Here is a 13,920-nt window from a genome sequence, read left to right on the forward strand (position 1 = left end):
CACCAACATCATTTTCTCCAGAAACTCCATCTTCCTGTTTTATATCCCACCCATTCCCATTCCATCCCTCCACATCATGCCACAGGCCACTGCCTATGCCCCATGCCAGTGACGAGGACAAACTTACTAGTGGCACATTCCTATCCCATGCACCTACTTCCTCTCACTCGTAGCTGTCAGCTATTCTTCCCTAAGCTTACCTTCTTTCTCCTCTTCTCTATCCACATGACACAACCCCTCACCCTTGTCAAGGTGCAGTGCCAGCAGCAGAAAATTAAGCAATTTGGAACTACTGAAAACTGCAATAAAATAAATGCAAATATGTTCTTGAAAGTATCTTAACACAATTTTTACGTAAGTCATCAAAGCATAAGTAGTTGTTAGTGGAAGATTGTGAACAATAAGTTTACAATATTTCAGACATGTTTAATGTGCAACACCTGCAGGTGAACATGCAGCCTAAGAAAATAGTGGACCTCTCATTAATCAAGAAGATTTGCATCTTCATTTCCAACTGTGGCTTGATGTTGTCCTAAACCAATACAGGTGACATAGGCGTGCTATGCTGAACCAATCCAGACTGCCAGTGTAGTAAAGAAACATAAGTGTGTGATACATATGCAACCATCACTATAGTACAGGATGACTTGTCTGTCATACTCATATTTTGCTATTTAAGACAAAAATATAGCATTCATTTGTCTATTATTGCCTGATACCTTTGTCACTCCTCAAGCCAGCACTGTGGATGAAGTTGTACAGTCTGTTTTGACCAACTGGTTGTCCTGTGCTGTGGTCACATAGACTGGTCCAGGTCTCACTCCACACTTCAAAAAATTCTACCCACTGGTTCGATGTGCATCTTTTTCCCAGTTGTGTGCCCTATGCAATTCAATCAGTCATGGTACAGCAGACTCATTTCCTGGAGACCAATTGTTTTACCTTGTTTCAATAGGCTGTGAATCTCTTACTAAGTTTAATGATGTTGGTGAGCTATCCCCTTACTTGTTTTCACACTGCAACTTCATTTTGTGGATCTTCACTGACTGAGCTTGGCATAACACTGATCTTCCCAGTCATGCCTGAGAGGAGATACTTCTTGGCCTATAAGTATGCCATTTCTCATCAATTTGATGATTTATTGCTAGAATACTGTGTTACACATCCTCTGAGTTTAGATACTATTGGGCCATTTTTCCTAGAAGATATGATACCCACAAGTGTTAGTTTATTTTTCATATAGCATTAGTAGGAATAGTACAGATATGATGCCTGTAGAAAGTACGGCTCAGGTTGGTGCTGTGTTTCTTGATTTTCAAAAATCCTTCAGTACAATTGCTTGGGAAATGAAATATGTGCATGTGGAACAGACATGTGATTGGACTGAAGACTTCTTGACAAACGAAACTCATTGTGCTATTCTTAATGGAAGGACATTGTCAGAAGCAAAATACCTCAAGGTGATGTGAGAGGGCCTCTGTTGTTCATGAGTCTGTAACTAACCTGACTGATAACTCCTGTAGCTCTGAGGCTGCTCACAGGTGATTAAGTTCCATACAGGGAGGGGACATTGTTAGAAACCTGTTAGGAAATTCAGAGGCTTGCACATGATCAATGTCTGATGCAAAGATTGTCAGTTGCCTGTAAATATAAATAAATGTAAGTGAAGTGTCTAAACAGATGAAAATATGAGATATTGGTTTTGGTGATTAGTCTCTCAAATCAGCTACAAAATTGTTAAGGACTCTCGGAGTTTCTGTCCAGAGCTATTTGAGGTGGAATGACAGCATAAATATATCCATGGAAAAAGCAGATGTGAGGCTCAAATTTATTAGCCAATTGCTCAGGAAGTGAATTTGGCAGAAAAGAGGTCACTTGTGAACCCATAATTTGATTATTTTTTTATTTTTTTTTATCTGTGTGGGACTGTTACCAAGCTGGATTAAAGTGTAGGAAAGTTCCTTACTTTATTGAAATAAATAACACCACTGTGTATGAAGGTTCCTTACTTTATTCAACTAAATAAAACATGAAGTTACAAACACATAAAGGACAGGCCCACACAGGGCTGGAGTAACCTAAACGGCCTCAGGTTCAAAATGTAAATCAGTCACTCACACATGATGTGAATGTACTATCCAGGAGCAGTGTTGTAGAAACGACTGAGCTGGAGAAATTGTTGCCTCATCCCAGTGTTCACTGCACAATATCCACACTTACGATCTCTGCACTTACACAAGTGAAGCAAAATTTATAGTCTGCACAAAGTGTGAAGCAAAAACACTATATCCTCAGTGATTGCTTGCCAAGCATAAAGACAGTATGGTGTGGGCATCTTGCAGCATTGCGATAGCACCAGCATCATGTGCGTCACCACATGGGCAGTTCCTCATGGTGTAGGTGCAGAGCATCAACCACAGTGTATGCTACAATGGACGGACAAAGACTGATGAAGCTCTGTTGGTGAAAGCCTCGTTAGGGGCAGCTATTGTTCCTTACAGGTGGTCAGCAACCATAGTGGTGAAATGTCCTGTCGCATGGAAAGATCAACAGCTGTGGATGGAAGTACTGCATGAGAGGTGAAACTAGCTGCCTTAGCAGATGGCCATAGCGAGTTGTGAGCATACAGAACTGATAAGAAAGCTTGCTGCAAAGGCTGCTACACAGTTCCCTGTTCCTATTCCTGTCTCCCCTCCACCTCCCCCCCCCCCTCACCCTCCAGATTGAAGCTGTAGTGTTGAGTCAGGGGGAGATGGTGAAGGCTGATACTGGTGGAGGGTTGTGTTGTGCCAGCAGTGAGGCCGACGGTGGTGGCATTGACAGTACGGGTGTCGGCTCTGCAGTGGGTGTGGGTGCCTAAAATCAAGGCACCAGGCACATGGAGGGCACGGCAGTCAGCTGTCAGTAGTTCTAGTTTGCTGGGTGACAGCATGCAGTGGCGCATGGGGTGGGCGTGCTGTACCAGTGTGGTCTGAGTCTGTGTTCGATGCTGTGCTTGCAAGTGTGGGTACGTGCAGGGCATGGTTACCAGTGTGAGACTGCAGAGGAAAGGGTGCAGTGACCTTGTTGGGTGGGTGCGAGGCGGTGTTGAGAAGGTGGCTGCATTTTACAGTAGAAAGTGCATGCACCGGGTACCATATGCGTGGGTCGCCTGTGCCTTCAGTGTCAGGACAGGTGGTGGCAGTTTGGGGCATGGCACTGGGAGCACATAAAATAATGCTGTCATGCAAATGTCAGGAGCTGCGATGTGATGTTGGGGGCATACTCGGCAACTGCCGGTGGCGGAGGTGAAATTGCTGGCTCAGTTGTAGGCTGTGGAAGAGGTAGAGAAGCAGGGATGTGAGCATCCTGTGTGCCTGTGCTGGTGACTGCTGGTGGGCGAGGTGTGGCTCTAGCATAGCATGGCAAGTTTTTCATGGTGTTTTGGCTATAGAGCTGTGGATGGGTGTCTCATGGGCTTTGGCGGTGGGGTGGTTGATGTGATATCATCGGCATTGTCAAAGGGCCTAACATCAGTGGCAGCGTGCATCTGTGGGTTGTTGATGTAGATGGTAGTCAAGCTTGGCGGCATGGGGTTGAGCAGTGTATGGGTGGGCTTCAGCCTACTGATCGAAATGCTGGTCAGTGTGCTTTGCAGATGCAAGGTAAATCTCATGGAATCATGTTTCAGGACCTGGTGGAGGCCCAAGTAGTGTGGTCGGAGGGGAGCCTGATGAGCATTGATGTGCAGCGTAACATGTGCATGACGCAAGGTCACTGTGAACGAAATTTCTGCATTTGTTGTTGGGAAGGGGTGTGTTACAAGTGAGCCACGCAGTCCTGCAAGATAGTGATGAACTGAGGAAGCCCGCATCTCGTGGTCGTGCGGTAGCGTTCTCGCTTCCCACGCCCGGGTTCCCGGGTTCGATTCCCGGCGGGGTCAGGGATTTTCTCTGCCTCGTGATGGCTGGGTGTTGTGTGATGTCCTTAGGTTAGTTAGGTTTAAGTAGTTCTAAGTTCTAGGGGACTGATGACCGTAGATGTTAAGTCCCATAGTGCTCAGAGCCATTTTTTTTAACTGAGGAATGGCGTCATCTGTGGGCAGTTTGGAGAGCTCCAGAAAGTCACCTGGCGGTGTGGGGTCGAGCAGTGTATAAATGGGTTTCAGCCTATCAATCGAAATGCTGGTCAGTGTGCTACGCAAATGCAAGGTAAATGTCTTGGAGTCCCATTTCAGGACCTGGTGGGAGCCAAAGTAGTGTGGTCAGGGAGGGGGCCGGTGAGCATTGATGTGCAGCATAATATGCGTGCATGATACAAGGTCACTGTGAATGAAAGTTCTGCATTTGTTGTGGCATTGGAGAGGGGTGGGTCACAGGCAGCCCATGCAGTCCTACAAGTGACGTACTCAGCAACGATGTCATCCGCGGGCAGGTCGGTGGGCTCCAGGAAGTCACCTGGAATGGCAAGTGGCTGGTTTGGAAACAAGTTTGGTAGCTGATATCTCAAGATCAGCCTCGTGAGCGATACGGAGACCGAGAAGTACCAGCGACAATATAGCAGTCCACCTGTTCTTGTGGCAGGCGAGGGCGGCCTTCAAGGTGCAATGTAGCCATTCCACCATGCCGTTGGCGGCTGGGTGGTTGCTTTTGTCAGGTGCATGCCTCACACAGAGCTCTCAGTGGACAAAAAAGAACAATGTAATATGGTGCCCACAGTCTGCACTGATGCGGCATGGGCAGCCGAAATGGACATTTCACTTGGAGGTGAAAGCGGCTGCCACCATGGTGGCAGTAATGTCGAGCACTGGTGTTGCTCCAGGCCAGCGAGGGGACCGGTCCACCATGGTAAGAAGGTAGCGGCAGCCCTCAGGTGAAGGTAAGGGGCCAACAATGTCCATATGTATGTGGCCAAAGCAATGCCTGATGTCTGGGAAAACCGTGATGGGGGCGCCAACCTTGGCACACTGATAGGCGAAGCAGGTGCTGGCCCAGGTCCTGCTGTCCCCCTGAATACCTGGCCACAAAAAGTGCTGTCTTACTAGAGCAGCAGACACACACACTGCAGAGTGGGCCAGATTGTGTGGTCGGTCAAATGCGGCCTTGTGGAAGTCAGTGGCTGGGATGGAGCATGGTGAGCCAATGGATACGTTGCACCAGATACTGCTGTCATAGTCAGGAGCCAGCATGAGTTGAAGATGGAGGCCAGAGGTGCCATCCTGGTAGAGTCAGGCAAGTTCTGGGTCGTGCTCCTGGGCAGGGCTAAGTGCCTCGCAATCCAGTGATGAAGCGATGGCACAAGTTCGTCTGTGACGGTCAGCGAGACTGTTGTCAATTCCGGCGATGTGATGTATGTTAGTCGTAAATTCTGAGATGAACGACAGCCGCCAGAATTGAGGTGGGAGCACTGGTCATTGTATTTCGTAAGGGCAAACGTTATGGGTTTGTCGTCAGTGAAGATCGTGAAGCGATGGGTTTCCGCTGATAGCCGAAAATACTTTATAGCCTTTCAGATGGTGAGAAGCTCTCTATCGTACGTGCTCAGCACCGTTGAGGGAGAGAAAGTTTCCTGGAGAAGAAAGCGAGTGGTTGCCATGTATTGCGCACGTGCTGCTGCAGGACAGCATCAATGGTTGGTGTCAACCACCACAGCAAGCAAGGTGGTGGGGTGGGAGTGGGTGAGCAGGTGGCGTTTTCTAAGTCGTGCTTGGTGGGCAAGAAGCTGTCTTCCATTTGGGGTATCCACAGTACTGGGTTGTTGCCCTTTGTTTTGATACTGCAAAGGGCAGCGGGGAGCGGCTCCTGAATGGCAGCAGCATTCCTTAAATGGCAGTGGAAAAGTTTAACATGCCCAGGAAGCGTTGGAGGTCGTTCAATGTCTTGGGGCGCAGGAAATCGAGTATAACTTGTACCTTGTTGGGCAAGGGACATGAACTGGCGGCGGAGATGGTGTTGCGCATGAATTCCACCTCACTGGCGCTGAGCACTCATTCTTGCTATGATGTTGATGATGCTGGCGTCCTGGAGACGTTCAGAAATACTGCAAGAAGGACTGCCATGTTTGGACAGCATTATGGAGGCCAAATTTCATAAAGGTGCTCTTGTGGAGTCCGAATGGCGTGATGATGGCTGCCTTCTGGATGTCCTCAGGTGCAATTGGAATCTAGGTAAAAAGCCTTGGTGCAGTTGATCATGCTGAAGATTGTAGCCCCAGCCAGTGCATTGTTGTATCTGCATAGGAATGACACTGGGCACCTGTCAGGGATTGTGCGGGCGTTTAGCTTCTGGTAATCCCAGCATGGGCACAAGGAGCCATGATTCTTCTAGATGAGGTGAAGGGTGGATGCCCACAGGCTCATCGAAGGCTGCAGTACACTGGCAGCAAGCAGCTCATCAAACTCGGCCTTAGCGATCATCAGTTTATGAGGTGCCAGGGGACATGGCAATCAAAAGATAGGTGGTCCAGGGACAGCACTGATGTAGTGCACAGTTGTATGACAGACTTCCCAAGGTGCGCTTGACAGTCATATGAGACCAGGGAATTGTGGCAGGAGATCAACGTATGGCTCAGAATACGGCACCTTCTTCACATCAAAGAGAACAGCAAAATAAGTAGTGCACTTTGTTGATCTCCCAGTGTCACTGTCAATGAGGGGCCAGCCGGCAACATTAGGGAGCAGGCAGTGGTGTCTGATGAAGTCCGCTCCAATAATGAGGTCAGTGATGTTGGCGACAGTGAAGGTCCAGGGAAGATCTTGTTGCAGGCCAGGACTGAGGACACGATGATGAATGCCGTATGTAGCAATCGTGGAATTACTCAGAATGGCTGAGGCATCACCAGCATTCTTAAGACCCACTCCAGGAACATAGACAACTTGGAACCATTGTTTAAGAGGAATGGCGTGGTGTAATGGGTGTCACAGACGAACAGGCACTGGTAGACCAAGCAGCAGCTGAGTGTGCCTAACCCCATGGTCATTGGTGTTTGGGTGCCAAGGACAAGGTTCTATGCAGTTGCTGGTGTCTGGACCGAAACACTCGTGATAAAATAGCGGCTGTCCATCCCACGAGGGGCATCGTCAGGGCAGCTGGAGCTGTGACATCAGTAGCAGTTGTTGTGCCAGTGGCTGGGGCTGTGCGGACTGTGGCAGTCAGAGTTGAGTCAGGCCACGGTCGCTTGCAAAGTTGCCATGCTATTGCTAAGGTGGGCGGGCATGCTGTATGCTCCTGGCTGCCGAGCACTGTGCTGTGGACCATCTGGAAGGGGTACGGACGGTGACGTGATTAATGGCACGTCGGGCAGCAAGGGTGAACATGTGGCAGGATGGCTGACAAGGTGACAGCCAGCTGAGTGTGCCAGACAGGGGTGAGGTTGGCGCATGACGGTGGCAGTTGTAGGTTGTAGGCAGTGGGACCTGCGTCTCATGCACCCTTTCAACACCACTGGAAATGTCAATGATGGAGAGGTCAGGGTGCAACGCCACTGCTGTCTGGATTGGGGCCAGGAGCCGAGACAACCAAACTTTATAAGGAAATCCATCAGACCATCTGTGGCTCCATCAGACTTCGAAGGCGGTGCAGGAATTGAGGGGGTTGTTCGTCCCCACACTGCTCGAGGGAAAGGTAGATCCGGATGTGCTGTATTTTGGAAGGGGTGAGTTGTGTCACGAGGCAGTGCCGGAGTGTCTCGTGGTGGTAGGTGGCTGGGGGCGACGAGATGATATTGTACACTTCCATTGCATATGTCAGCTCGAGCTGGCTGATCACCATGGTGAACTTTGTGGTGTCTTGGGTAACGCAGCAGCTGGCGAAGATGGTGTACGGCAAAGCAAACTGAATGCGTGGGTCCTGTAGGTTGAAGGAGGCAGATGAGCCACGGCATAGCTGGATGAAGTGGTGGCAGTGTGTGGTGAATCAGACGGTGGCACTTCGAAGCTCGGAGGAGCGGTGGTGGAGGCGACGGAAGCCAGGGTTGGTGCAGACAGAGGTGTGGAGTCTGAAATCTGGGGCTGGGCCACTGGCAGTCATGCTACTGCTAGTTGGTGCACAGATCAGCATTGCAGCGTTCTAGTTCCGCGGGGCGCGTGGTCAGCTCAGCCATAATGTCGTGTGGCATTGGCATGGCAGCTGCGTCCAGTGGGGTGTCAGTTTGGGTGGTAGCAGTAGGCATTTGTTGCTGGGTTGCACATGAGGTGGCAAAACACACGGAAAGGAATGAGATCATGACGCCAAGCACACTAGGGTCCATAGCACGAAAATAGAAGTTGCTGGAACTTGACCGAGTTCATTGTTGTCACCAGTGTAGAAAATTTCCTTGCTTTATCAAAATAAATAATATGGTGTAGGAAGGTTCGTTACTTTCGCAGCAAGAGACCTCCTAGGAATATCGATAACCTGAGCGCCCGACGGACGGTAATGTCAACTGCATTGATGGGAGGCAGATGAGCCACGGCATAGCTGGATGAAGTGGTGGCAGTGTGTGGTGAATCAGACGGTGGCACTTCGAAGCCCGGAGGAGCGGTGGTGGAGGCGACGGAAGCCAGGGTTGGTGCAGACAGAGGTGTGGAGTCTGAAATCTGGGGCTGGGCCACTGGCAGTCATGCTACTGCGAGTTGGTGCACAGATCAGCATTGCAGCGTTCTAGTTCCGCGGGGCGCGTGGTCAGCTCAGCCATAATGTCGTGTGGCATTGGCATGGCAGCTGCGTCCAGTGGGGTGTCAGTTTGGGTGGTAGCAGTAGGCATTTGTTGCTAGGTTGCACATGAGGTGGCAAAACACACGGAAAGGAATGAGATCATGACGCCAAGCACACTAGGGTCCATAGCACGAAAATAGAAGTTGCTGGAACTTGACCGAGTTCATTGTTGTCACCAGTGTAGAAAATTTCCTTGCTTTATCAAAATAAATAACATGGTGTAGAAAGGTTCGTTACTTTCGCAGCAAGAGACCTCCTAGGAATATCGATAACCTGATCGCCCGACGGACGGTAATGTCAACTGCATTGATGTTTTTTCTAATGACGTTCATTTGATCACTAATACGTTAGTCCAACTCAGTCACTGTATGATAAGAGAAGATTAATTCCTGCATTTATCTTCAAGTTGTCGGATTACTCCTTTAGTAGAACTGCTGACTTACGGATAACTAAGGAATATCTATTGGGAGTCTGTCGGCTTTTACTGAATGCAGAAGCGTTTGACAGCCGCGGACTCTCGCACTTGGCGACCGCTTTGAAAAGAATGCTGCTACAGGGAACGAGGTTCGAAGAGCAAAATAAATAAATACGTAATGTCGGAATTACCGTCACATTAAAGTCAGCCGCAAGACGCAACAAGAAGAAACAGCCAAGACTTTGACATCAACCAGTCACTACTGCCAAAAAACGAATAATCACAAGAAGAAATACGGAAAAACTAATAATAAGAAGATGTTTACACCCCGTAATTACGAGCAGTGAAGCGGAAATCTAGTACCTAAAGTGTGCGGCTTTAAAACACAAGATTGTGACACCATTATTAGAACATCACGACAGTGACATAAAATTATTTTAACAAACCATTTGACCACGGAAATTTTTTTTTTTAGGAAATTACACCTGAAAAAATACAGCTCGGCAACGCATTAAGCGATAGGTTGCTAAGCAGTTAAACATCAGGATACGAGGGCTCTTCGGGGAGTAAGTTCCGATCGCTCACGATACGGAAATGACGGTGAAAATCCAATGAACATTGTCCCTAGTACGCCCATCGATCGCGTCTTATCGCTCTTTACAGTTTTGAGCGCACGGTGAGCACTTAAAGGTGCTCAGAAATCTTTCGCCAAGTATGAGAGAGAGATTTCGCCTGATGTCATGTAGCCCACATAACGTAAAGTGTCATACGGTTCCTTCTTGACAATTCTCGGCCGCGCTCTGCAGGTGCAATGAAGATGCTCCTGCAGCGTTTTCGATGGGAAGTGTTTCATCACCCACAATACAGCCCGTAATTGGCTCCCTCTGAGTTTCATCTATGCAATTGTAGATCAGTGTAAAGTTTTGTGGAAAACAGGCGGCTGCCTTCTATGGCGAGAGTATTGGAAAGTTGGTACAACTCTACGACAAGTTTGTAAGTCATAGCGGTGACTATGTAGAGAAGTGGCTGGAACTTGTAGCGTTTCGCTGGCTCTCATATTATTTGCTTTGTTTTACTATTACTCGCGTAACAACTCATATATTAAATGAAATATGTTACTACGAAAAGAGCCCCGAAATACCTTTTAGTGATGCTGTGCCGTGACTTTCTTGGGATCATTAATTTTCAACAAAAAAAAAAATATTATGTTCTTATTCTTCTGGATCTGGCTTTCTATTAAAGGAACATTTTTTCGTTACCGTAACTCACTATAAAGTTCAATATATCTTCCCTACTTTATAGTTATTGAAAAGGTTAATGAAAATTACTTTGTTATGAATACTGATGTTACAGTTCGCAATGATTGTTCAACATCAAAATTTTGCAGTGGATTTTTGTTAACAGTAAAACACCAATAAGCAACACGACTAGCACAAGAACATGAGACTATTATCGGAGAAAAAGACGTTTTTACTATAAGGTTTGCCAGACCAGAACTAAGCACAGCAAGATTTCTTTTATGTTATGAAGGTAAATTATCTTTTTTTGTACTGTTAGTAATATATTATCAGCAGCCCGCGTCGACCTGCAAAACACATCATAAAATCTGCTGCTCTGCTCTGCAAGTCCGAAAGCTGAAAGAAATAATTTTATTTCACTATCACCTTCCCGCTTCTTTGCGGTATGATAGATTTCATTTAATGCAGTTTGAATGCGCCGCGGCAGCGGCTCGTTCGTTCGTAGCGCAGCTATGCACCACGAATAATATTTAAATAACTGAAAATGTCTTAAAGGGATGGGATAATATGCCAGACAAGCTTATTACAAATCATAATGCAAGGTTTCACTAAGTAACTCTATTCAAAACATTTAAACAAATCAATTAATTACTACACACCTTTACAATGAGTACGTAATGGCGTCCCTCTCTCAATCTTGACAAAAGAAAGCTACGCTAGCGTACAATATACCGTCTCAGGCTATCCTACTCACGTAACTCCAAGAAGACGACAGAGAGATTAATGTTCGTTCTGTATTATTTATACTAGTCACACATTCTCATCTTTGTATGATATTTCATAAGTATCGTCTGTGGCGGTTTCAGTACTCGCCGACACAGATATTATCTAAAATAAATAAAAAAAAGTACATAATTTTATACAAGAACAAAACATGACACACAATGTTTTCTCTTTATTACATAATATGTCTTTTGCTAAGAGACGTTACAATGCCCCCTGGCAGCAATTGACTAACGTTAAGAATGTTCGGCAATATGCTGCCACTAACGTCCGTTTTGTCCTTGTTTGTCACCTTATTTAGAATATTCACTGTTCACTTCTTTGCTCTTTTGCACTATAGTTTTAATTACACTCTTTATGGTTTTCTCACACTTTGCGAGGTGACCGTAAACCTAGTCCCAGGGTCATTACAGTTTTCTGGCTCCCCCATTCGGGCTACGTGCGGTCAGAAAACCTGGGAAAACTGCGCCGGAGCCATGGTCATCTCGCCTGGTTTGTCTTAAAACACAGTTCGATTGTTCATCAAAAAAGGTTGGAATTTATCCAGTGTTCCCAGATAACAAAGGTTATTTATGACAAAATGTTAAACTTTTTGTCTCGTTGTTAAAAATGTACGTTCTACACTCCTTCACATTCGTGATAATATTTGTGTTCTGTGTCACACTGAAAGTCAATCATTAAACAGTTTTACAGTAGTGTAATGGATTGTCTCTACTCTTACTCACGACAAATGTTCTACCATGGTATATCATTCGTGTCAGTTTGCTTCACCAATGTGACGAAAACATATAACATATATCACCGAACAAATGAATATTTTGAGTCTATACACAGTAACCTAAAGAAAAAAATGTTTGTCACGTAATTTCGTGTCCAATAAATCATTTTCATATTAGTACATTAACAGCGTAGTTGGTAATGTTCGGTTGAATGTCAACAATGTCGTACGGAGCGGGCGGCGCGAAGCAATTGTTGCGTAGCGTCGTCTGGAACGCGGCGTGCCAACGACCACTGGGGTCGACGACCTGCTCGCCGTAGCAGCGACGGAGTGTTGGGGTGGCGCCCGCGCAGTCGCGAACCGCGCTGAACCATTCACCAATGTCGGCGTGTTGCAGTTGTTTCCCGCGACCGGCTGGCTGGCGGCACGGCACCCGTCTCTGCTTCTCCGCATGCCTCCCCGTCGCAATGCATGAAACAAATATTCCACAACGGCATACTGTCTTTAAGGATACAGATTATTCGCTGTGGAAGAAAATGCAACTTGGTTAAAAGCGTTTATTGTTCAGTAAGCCGTCGTTTCGCTGGTATGCACAGGATGTTTTGGCGTGATAACGGGTTTCTTGTGGCTTCACAAGTGAATCGCATTGTGACACTGGTATTTAGGGTTCGTCACACGCACGTTGTACTACACACTTTCATTTGTTCTCACGGTCGATACGCTGCCAGAGCGTCTCTCAACACGCGAAAATGTTTCGGTTCACACACACTAAATGTTTCCGTCGAGCGATGTTTGTTTGAATCGACTCCGAACGGATCACTAACTACCGTTTTTACACACAATATATTGTTCGTTGAGCACTGCACTATGACAGTTAGTCACTCAACACTTGACTTATACCGACGTATATATTGGTGCAGATACAACAGTCATTTTCTGTCCCTGCTACACACAATATTCCGTCCTTTCCTAGATTGTTTATGCACACAGTTTATTTTTAATGCATATCAACTGTTCTTAGCATAATCACTCTCATCTACATTGAGTCCATTGTGTTTACCATGTCATTACACACTTTTAGTATTATTACTAGGCATGTATGGCTTTTTTTTGTAATTAGAAAGTAAATTGAAAGGTGTGTGATTTTTTTTGTACATAGTTTTCTTTTCCTTTTTCGGTGTAGCTTGCCAGGTTATCACCCATCTAGCAAACAGATTTTACCATGTACATGACAGCTGGACTTGGGCATATTGCTCAATAAATACTTCATTTAGTACTAACTAACTAACTAACTCCGTCTACAGGCCGCAAGCGACCCATCGGGACCATCCGACCGCCGTATCATCCTCAGGTGAGGATGCGGATAGGAGGGGCATGGGGTCAGCACACCGCTCTCCCGGTCGTTATGACGGTTTTCTTTGACCGGAGCCGCTACTATTCGGTCGAGTAGCTCCTCAATTGGCATCACGAGGCTGAGTGCACCCCGAAAAATGGCAACAGCACGTGGCGGCGGGATGGTGACCCATCCAAGCGCCGGCCACGCCCGACAGCGCTTAACTTCGGTGATCTCACGGGAACCGGTGGAGCCACTGTGGCAAGGCCGTTGCCACTTCATTTAGTACTAGTAATTTTTTTTTAATGATCTGTCCTACAGGACTACAGTGTAGTTTCCGCGTTGATTGACTTGATTCGCGTACCGCGTAATTAATATTCACGGACATGTACCAAGTACACAGGCTTCAATTGAAGCATCGATACATACAAAGCATAGGTTACACAGAACGGGTTTGTCTTTGATTGAATTCTGCTCCAGTGTCGTTCTCAGATCACTATTGGCAGTAACGTTACATCACATAATTGTTTCGTACTACAAAGTCAATTTTTGTCCAGTAGAGACTCTCTCTCAGGGTTCCTTAATTCTAACATAATTACACCTGTTACATTACTATATCAGATGTCATCATTAATTGTACTTACTTACTACAAATGAAAAATTATTCAAGAAATTAATCATTATTTTATCAACAAAAAGATTGTTCATTGCTTGATGAGCATATAGTATTTTAATGACACTAATTGTCTGTAAACAAAGTC

The 13,920-nt window shown here is 46.4% G+C and overlaps 1 pseudogene; it reads left to right on the forward strand.

Annotated features, from left to right (window-relative positions):
• Positions 1 to 7,866: 7,866 nt before the first annotated feature.
• LOC126195509 (protein lethal(2)essential for life-like) overlaps positions 7,867 to 13,920 on the forward strand; it is a 98,799-nt pseudogene continuing 92,745 nt past the window's right edge.

Source organism: Schistocerca nitens, chromosome 7 (genome assembly GCF_023898315.1).
Source record: "Schistocerca nitens isolate TAMUIC-IGC-003100 chromosome 7, iqSchNite1.1, whole genome shotgun sequence".
NCBI lineage: Eukaryota > Metazoa > Arthropoda > Insecta > Orthoptera > Acrididae > Schistocerca > Schistocerca nitens.